The sequence below is a fragment of the Caretta caretta genome, chromosome 10 (assembly GCF_965140235.1).
Source record: "Caretta caretta isolate rCarCar2 chromosome 10, rCarCar1.hap1, whole genome shotgun sequence".
Lineage (NCBI taxonomy): Eukaryota > Metazoa > Chordata > Testudines > Cheloniidae > Caretta > Caretta caretta.
Window position 1 is genome coordinate 6,288,809 of NC_134215.1, and position 9,065 is coordinate 6,297,873.

Here is a 9,065-nt window from a genome sequence, read left to right on the forward strand (position 1 = left end):
CTCGCGGCAAAGGGATCAGACCTGTTCCTTATGAATTAACTCTTCATCCTGAAGCATTGCTTTATTTGGTGCATCTTAGCCCGCAGTTGCTTGGAGGGTTGGACAACCTTCCAAAAGTTCTTGCTGCTTCTTCAAAACTTTTCCAAACTTCCCCAAGCTTTTTTGGCCTATAAATTGGAGTGGAAGGCCAAGGCACAAAATGAGCTCAAACAAAGTAGAGACAATAAAGGCTAACAAGAAAACATTCTACAAATACATTATAATAATTAGATAATTAGTCCTGCCACAAGTGCAAGGGACTGGACTAGATGACCTTTTGATGGGGGGTGGAGGGTGAGAAAACCTGGATTTGTGCTGGAAATGACCCACCTGCTGATCACTTTAGATAAGCTATTACCAGCAGGACAGTGGGGTGGGAGGAGGTATTGTTTCATATTCTCTGTGTGTATATAAAGTCTGCTGCAGTTTCCACGGTACACATCTGATGAAGTGAGCTGTGGCTCACGAAAGCTCATGCTCAAATAAATTGGTTAGTCTCTAAGGTGCCACAAGTACTCCTTTTCTTTTTGCGAATACAGACTAACACGGCTGTTCCTCTGAAACCTTCCAGTTCTATGATTCTAACAAGAACTTCTAATGAAAGCTCCAGTATTCTCCAGTACATCACATTTAAAGGGAATTAGGCATTCAACCCCCCTCCTAGGCAACTTTGCAAATCTCAGCCCTTAGCCGGGTCTGAAATTAATCACAATTATTCAAGCCTCAAAGAAGGTTCTTCATTTAGCCGGTTATTTGGGATGGCACTTTAAGCGCTCATTTTTATGTCATATTCCTTGTTTGGTTCTAGCATGACTGAGTGACTTGTTTATTTAAAAACATTGTTTAGAGAGTATTGTGGCTTGCTGAGGAGCGATATAGCTCTATGGTTAAACCGCTTTCAACTAAATTAATACTCTGGTGGTTTTGACATTGGGCAGAATCCAGTTTGCCTTACTCTTGAGAGTAGCCCTATTGACACCAATGGGAATGACTCATATGAATTAGGGGATCAGAGTTTGGCCAATTTGCATTCATCACGGTCAGGATTTGGCACTAGTCGCACATACCTTTTAAATGACTCTCAGGATCTGGGCCCCAAACGTCCAGGCCTTTTTGGGTCTGCTCAACCCCTACTCTTAGCATTTGGCGCTCTTTCATAAAGCCATGAAGAGACAATTCCAGCCTGTGATTATTTTTTGGCAGGCAGACCTATGAAATTATTCAGAAGGATACTTCCCCTGATTTATGACAATACCCCAAGCAACACCATGTAAATGGCTTTTAAATGGAATGTTTCAGCTGCTTTATAAGAATTCCTCATGCGAGGAAAATAAACACTTTGTCATTTTCCAGACTCTATTTGATTATCAGATTTGTTGCTATAAACATTAAGCTACGCTACCTTAAAGCGAAGCCACCTGAGATGTATGACTTAGAGAACTGTACCATTAAATAAAAATGAGCCCAACATGGGAAATCCGTGCATGATTGATCCTACCCATTCTCCCTTTGAGTAGATTCTTGATGGCCCACAATGAATACCTGAAACTTTTGATTAATGTGGAGCTAGTTTTTCACATCTCATTCATAGCACAGCGGGGATGTGAAATGAAACACATGCAGTTTAGGCATCCTAGGTGCTTTTTATTAAAATGTGATGATGTTTCTATCTCAACAGCGCTTAGCAATGTCATTCTCTTCCCTTCCGCATTCATGGACTTACGAGTGAATTGTATTGGGGATGGAATTCATTCCTTAGCATGTCTATCTGTTACACTCGTGATACTCCAAATATATGGCTAGCAGCTAATCTATGCGGGCTACTGATCTCCTCTGGTGCTTTCAGCAGTCAGCATGGAGTAAAACAACAATGAAATCAATAAACAGCGAGTGAAAATCTGAACCCTGTCGCTTGCATTCGTGGGGAAACAACGGGAAAGTGAAGGCCTGGCTCTGACTTATGCTTTATATTTACTTTACATGGCTCCAGCAATGAAATGGGATCTTAATTGGAGAAGTATAATTTATGCCCACTTCAGTGAGCCTTTACATTGCCAGAGCAGCGTAAAGGGGTCTTGGTGTCAATGAGGATCAGGCCTTGAGAGTCGCACAGGCTACTGCAAAGACAAGCAGGACAAGCTACCAGCAGGGGTTTGTAAGGGTTTCCATTATCTGGGAGTTTGACTTCATCTTCCTTCCTTCAGTTAAAGTTATTAAGATTACGAAAGCTGGGAATGAGGCTAGAAGCAGCTCATGAGAGACAATAATGCCAAGGGATGCCTGGGTCCTAAGAACCAGGGAAAACTTGCAGAAAATGAGTGAGCTGCTAATTTTGCTATGCAGGGTGTAATGCGATGACATTTGGGGGACATTTGGTGGGGGACATTTGGTGGCTTTGAATGGCTGCGTACACAGCCTGATGCTCAATGCGCCAAAAGGATGACGCCGTCGGATCTGCCAATGAATGGCACGGGGCGCTCTGCAGCACGCTTGAAAGGAAATGACTGGGGGGTGCTGAGCGGAGCAAACTGCAGGGATATTTCCATCGTAATGAAGAAAGACCTTGTGTAGCTTGAGACTATTTCAAAGTCCCTGGCACAGCGTGCTCTTCTCCGGCACAGAATATGTGAACAGGTGGGGAAGACTCGAGTTAGAGGCAGAGAAGAGCAAAGAGGAAAATCAACCATGAAATTGGTAATTTTATGAGCTTCACAAGGGAGGGCAAAGCTTGTTGTTCGACACCGTGTAATTGTGTCTCGGTGCCCTGGGTTATAGAATCTAGACGGTGTCAGTTTATCCAAGTACTGAGGCTTTTTAACATAGATTTGCAAAGCATTTGGAAAGACTACAGTTAATAGGAAGAGAGGCTCTGCCATCCTGGAACAGGCCAATGGCCCACCTAGACAAGCATGCTGTCTCCAGTGGTGATATGGAGTTGATGCGTCTTAGTAAGGTTTAAAATTCATGTGTATAAAGTAAAGGAAAAGTCAGTTTCATTCTCCTTATTTGGGGATCAGTGTGTACCCTGAAAGCCAAGGACTGATCCCCTTTGAGATTGTCCTACTTGGTATCACTGCAGGGGTTTGTATTCATAGAATCATAGAGATGTCGGGCTGGAAGGGACCTTGAGAAGTCCTCCAGTCCAGCCCCCTGTGCTGAGGCAGGACCAAGTAAACCAAGGCCAGCCCTGACCGGTGTTTGTCCAACCTGTGCTTAGAAATTCCCAGTGACGGGGTTTCCACAACCTCCCTAGGCGGCCTGTTCCAGTGCTTAACTATGCTTATAGTTAGAAAGTTTTTCCTAATATCTAACCTCAATCTCCGTTGCAGATTAAGCCCATTTCTTCTTGTCCTACCTTCAGTGGACATGGAAAGCAGTTGATCACCGTCTTCATAACGGCCATTAACATATTTGAAGACTGTTTTCAGGTCCCCTCCCTCCCCCCCCGTTTTGTTTTCTCAAGACTAAACATGCCCAGTTTTAACCTTTTCTTATGTCAGGTTTTCTAAACTTTTCTATAAGGGTCTAGTTCTGTCGTCCCGTCCCCCCACCACCCACCCACCCACCCACCCACCCACCCACACACACACACACACACACACACACACACACCCCCCTGTAAAACTAGTTGAACTCTGTTGACTTCAGGGGTTGAACTGGGCTGTTTTGTAGTAGTTCCGGGAATTAATACTTTTTTTATGGCAGCTGCCCTTCTGTTTTCCAGGATCTCAGCTTTAATAAAAATACACAAAATGTCTTTAGCCCTTTTGGTTTCAAAGCAAACCTGTGGAACGTGACCCAAGTGTAAACTGATGCAGCTATGTCTGCCCGAGTCTGCCTACAGCCTGAAACAATCGTTCTGAACGGTGTGAAATGCCCGTATTAATTTCAAGCGATTGTTAACACTTATGTGGGGTAGGGGCTGCCTTTTGTGGTGTGTTTGTACTGCATAAAATGGCCTCCAGTGCAGTCTAGGGCCGAAAGTATCTAATCCTTTCCCCTCACCTAACAATATGTTGAGGATGGAAAGGGCATAAGCCAATACAGCGTGTCATGCTATATCCTCAGATATGGGAATTACACCAGAATTAGTGGCAGAATTGAATGGTATGTGCTTTTTTGGATTCCCAAGGAAATTCTTCCCTGAATGTCTGGTGTGGGTCTGGCACTCTGCCCTGTAACTGTCACAGTGGTAGACCCATTGTATGGGTTGATCAGAGACAGGATTATTTGGCTCCAGAGTGAGACCCACACTGAAAAGGAAGCTGCTCTTCTATACCATCTCTCTAGGAATAGGCAGGTTCAGGGGTGATCTGGGAGGAGCAATGCCTCTGATACTGTCTTATAGAAATGGGAAGTCAAAAGGCACCTACTGCCTAAGGGTAGGTCTACCCAGAATTCCCATGCATCCTTCATCCCATGTGCTTGCTCAGCTTCTGTTACAGTAACAGGACTCCATACGTGAAAGAACTAAAGGGTTTTTGTTGTCCAGTATATCACTAAATCAGCATCTTCCCTCCCCAACTCTTAGAGGACTCTGCCACATTACAGGGGTATGCTCGCTTAGTGGGCTAGTTCTTATAGGAGGCAATGTGTCTTAGTGGCTAGAGCACTGGACTGGGACTTAGGAGCCCTGGGTTCCGTTCCTAGTTCTGCCATTGGACAAGTCACATGCCTGCTATGTGCCTCAGTTTCCACATCTCTAAAATCATTCCTCCTTTGAAAAGTGCTTTGAGATCTATGGATGAAAAGTGATACAGTATATAAGTGAGAGGTGTATTGTTAGCATTTAGACAGATAAGGATTCCCATCTTATGGAGCAGCACTGTCGACATACACTGGCAGCTGACATCCGGTCCCCCCTAACATTCCCCTCCAACTACTGTGGGGATTTAGTCCCTGTTGACACAGGTCTGCTTGTGGGGATCAAGTGGGAGTATACGTCCTGACTTTACCAGTTTGTTTTTTCTCCTCCATGTAGAGCTAAGGCTGTCTGTGTTGTAAAATAAATCCGTGGCCTTTGCTTTCTGAACAGTGAAGGGCCAGCATCTTAATATGAGTTCTGGAAGGGAAGGCGGCCGTGGCGGTTTGCCAGTACGATGTACTTATTCCCTGATGTTCTTCTTGCTAAAATAATGTGAGCCCAACTCCAATAAAGGTTTCCTATGGTTACAAATTATATCTTGACTGAGTTTAGTCAGTTGCAAGTTAATAACAAACAATCCTTCTCCCCAAACTCCGAATGAGTTATTGCAAGGGGGGTGACGTTTGCCCGGCGGGGCGAAGGAGGCAGTTAGTGCAACAGTCCTGTCTCTGTAGGGTGCTTGCAATCATGTTCGCATCCTGGTCGCAAATCAGAGACCACCTGCCTTTGCCCTTAGGCACTTCCCAGCGATATCCCACCTGGCGCCCTCGCAAAAGAGATGGGTGGACCTATCTCTCTCCTCTGTGTCACATATAAGCTTATGGAGAGACTGCTTATGATGTGCACCAATGAGGTTATTGAGCCCTTTGTTCAGGCTGGCTTCAGGTGAGGATGGTGTACCCAAGATCAAGTCACCCACCTAACACAAGACATTGAAGATGCCTTTGAGGTGGACAGGAAGGGCAGCGCCATTCTTGTCGATGTGTCAGCTGCATGTGATGCTGTCTGGTACGTGGGGCCAACCAGGAAGGTGTTGCCGGCCAGTCTCTGTAAACCCGTGCGACAGTGGATCATGGAAATAGTAACAAACTGGTGTCTCATCTTGGAGACAAAGTCAGCCAGCATAGGCACTTCTGTAACAGACTCCCGCAAGGATCTGTTCCAGCTCCTCTCCTTTTCAACGTATAAGCTGACGACCTACAGCACCGAGCCGAACAACCTGAAGGCCAGAAACTCCTTCCTCTACAACGGGCTGATCCATCGCAAGACGGTGGGCGTGGAGCCCGCGGCGGACGGGAAGAGGATCATGGTGGTGGTGAAGAAACAGGCAGGCCAGCGCAGCCCAGCCACATCCTATGAGAAGACGACCGTTAACAAGAACGCCCGGGCTACGCTCAGCAGCCTGCGCCACGTCATCCGCAAGAACAACTACCGCAGGGATCTGCGCAAGGCCGCTCTGCGCCACGCCATCCTGCGGAGCCAGAAGCCAGTGGTGGTGAAGAAGAAGAGAACCCGGGCTACCAAGACGGCGTGAATGGCTAGCATGTCCCAATAAAGGGTTCAAACCAGAAAAACAAAACAAAAAAACCAGCTCAGTACATGTATGCAGATGTGAGTAATGAGCGGCACGACAGTGCAGGGTCACTCAGCCAGGACATGAATTCTCTGGCCACTTACCTTTAGACTCAGTGCAAGTCAGTGGCCACAGCTTTTCACCTGCACAGTCACCTGGCCACTCAACCCCTGTGTTTGTCAGGGAGCCAGGTCAGTCTCCTCTCTGCACATCGCTGACCCCGCAGCGCGGGCCGGGGCTGCCTGAGTGGTAGAGGGGCAGAGCTCAGCTACTTCTGGAGCCAGCAGCAGCCAGAGCTCAGCAGCTGCTCAACGCTTCCACACCCGATCCCGTTTCCTACCCACTCTGCTCTTGTGCCCACTTCAGTTCCTGCCTTCCCCTTCCTTGACACCCTTGGCTCCGTGCCTGGTTCCACTTCCCAACCCCAGCTCCAGCTCACTCGTTGGCTCTGGCATTCGGCTTCTGATCCCTGGCTCTGACCCTCACCTCTGCTCTTGGCTAAGCCCCGGGGCGTCCTGTGGTCCTGATTCTTGATTCCATCTTGGCTCAGCTCCTCTTTAACCTCCAAGTCTGGCCACCCCCATGGCTCCGACTATTAGGCCTGACTGCCCACATCCTGGTCGTGATGCTGACAACGTTGAGGATTGTCTATTCTCTTTCCAGCCAGTTGTCACTTATTTAGGAATCAGACTGGACCACAGTCTAACATACTGGTCCCATGTAGAATACTTTAAAAGATCACTTTCTACACTGTCTTGATCCAGAGGCGAGCAGGAGCAGAAGCAAGCGTTGTGCAGTCCTGGGGGTGGTGTTCGCTCCGGCGAAATATTATGCAGCAGTTTGGGGCAGAGAACGGCATGCGTATCTCCTTGATTTGGAGGTGAACACAGCCACCCGTATCATTAGTGGTTGCCTTAGCCGCACATTAACCTTTAATTTATGTGTGTTGACTCAGAACAGCTCCCCCCAGACTTTGATGGGGTGCCATGACCCTTATAACTCCATGGAGCGCTGTGACGGATGAAAACAAGCTGCGGCACGCAAGGCTGACAGTGGTTCCGATATGTGCAAATAAGTAGCCCACACTTCCTACAGGAAGTTCTGCCCGCCTCCGGAAGAAAACACCTCCACCTGCAGCTCCTGCTGACTCGCCACGACTGACTGTATGCTACCCTTTTGCAGCAGCTGTTCGCGCACTGATATCCTGCACTGCTGAATCTCGGGTGAAGAGTGGCATCTCAGTGCCAACAGCTATGTCCCCACAGAGGGATAGCAGCTCTGGGATAGGTTTCAGAGTAGCAGCCGTGTTAGTCTGTATTCGCAAAAAGAAAAGGAGGACTTGTGGCACCTTAGAGACTAACCAATTTATTTGAGCATAAGCTTTCGTGAGCTACAGCTCCGATGAAGTGAGCTGTAGCTCACGAAAGCTTATGCTCAAATAAATTGGTTAGTCTCTAAGGTGCCACAAGCTCTGGGATAGAGAGGCAGGCGTGCTGATGAATTTCACAAGCCCTAACTTACATCCACCTGTTTGCAGCCTGGGACGCAGATCCTGGACTAGATTTAACAAGCTGCTGACTGGAATGGCAGAGCAGCTGCCAGAATGCGGAAATTTGGCTTAGCCCATCTTCACAGTGTGACTGCGGGGCAGCAACGCAGATGATCTAACATGGTGGTGGCAATTAGAATATTGAAAGGTGAACTGCAACACCTTCCTATCCCCAATGAAGGAGCAGTCAGAGGGCTGGTGATCTAGATATCGACTTGTGATGCATATGAAAGAAGAAGTCTTGCTCAGAAAGAAGAGGGTTTTTTTCTAACCACAATTTTATTTTTCAAAAATGAAAATTTTCATTGACTTTTTTCAATGGTTTCCATTTCTCAAAAAAACCCCAAACCCTGAAAATGTATTTTTAAAATTTGTTTCCATTTTTCTCTTTTCTTTCCCATCCATTTCCCCCCCGCCACCACCACCCCGGTTTTCCATTTTTCCAGTGAAAAGGGGGAGAGGAGAAAAAAACACAAACTGAAAAACTTTTTTTTTCCAGTTTTGAATTTTTTATTTTGTCCAACTGAAGAATTTTTCAACTAACTCTCAACTTTCAGATCTGTTTTTAAGGCTTCAGGGACTGAGGGTCTTATTTTAAAATACATTGAAGTTAATGGGAGTCTTTCCATTCACTCTCATGGGTTTTGGATCAATCTCAAAGAGATTCCATTGCTGTTCAATGCACTGTCTCAAAAGATCTTCTGCAGATGTTGGTGGGTACATGCTTCATGATAAGCAGTTGCCCCATGAATTCATTCAGACGTGTCTGAACACATTTGCAGAACTCTTCAAATTAATTTGTAATGACCCATTAAAGGAGGGGATTATTAAATATTGGTTTAACACAAACAACAAAGATGTTATAATCCCGCTAATGCCTCTTTAAGAGTCGTTCATTTCAACACCATTACTGTAGGGCTCAGATTAATCGTTATGCAGGTGGTAAAGTGGAATGATGTTACCTGTTTTCACAGGGAGGCATACAAATCACTTTTCACCTCATTAGTTTGCTGCCCAAAAAGGCACTCTCCTAATTCTCCCAGACTTCAAGTGCTTTCTGAATTTCAAGCTGCATTCGCTCATGTTTTAACCCTGATCTGAGCAACTATAACATTTCTAAACAAGATAAATCTTTGCAGTAACCTAAAGTGGAGCTTCTCTTTTCCCATAGGCTATTTCTTGTGCAGTAGGCGGATTGCAATCGCTAGCCTTTACTCCCCTCCTGGGAGTGCAGAACAGAAATAGGCCAGGGCCTCTTT

At 46.2% G+C, this 9,065-nt stretch overlaps 1 pseudogene; it reads left to right on the top strand.

Annotated features, from left to right (window-relative positions):
- The first annotated feature begins 5,756 nt into the window (after positions 1-5,756).
- LOC125643978 (large ribosomal subunit protein eL28 pseudogene) lies at positions 5,757-6,291 on the top strand (annotated as a pseudogene).
- Positions 6,292-9,065: the final 2,774 nt, after the last annotated feature.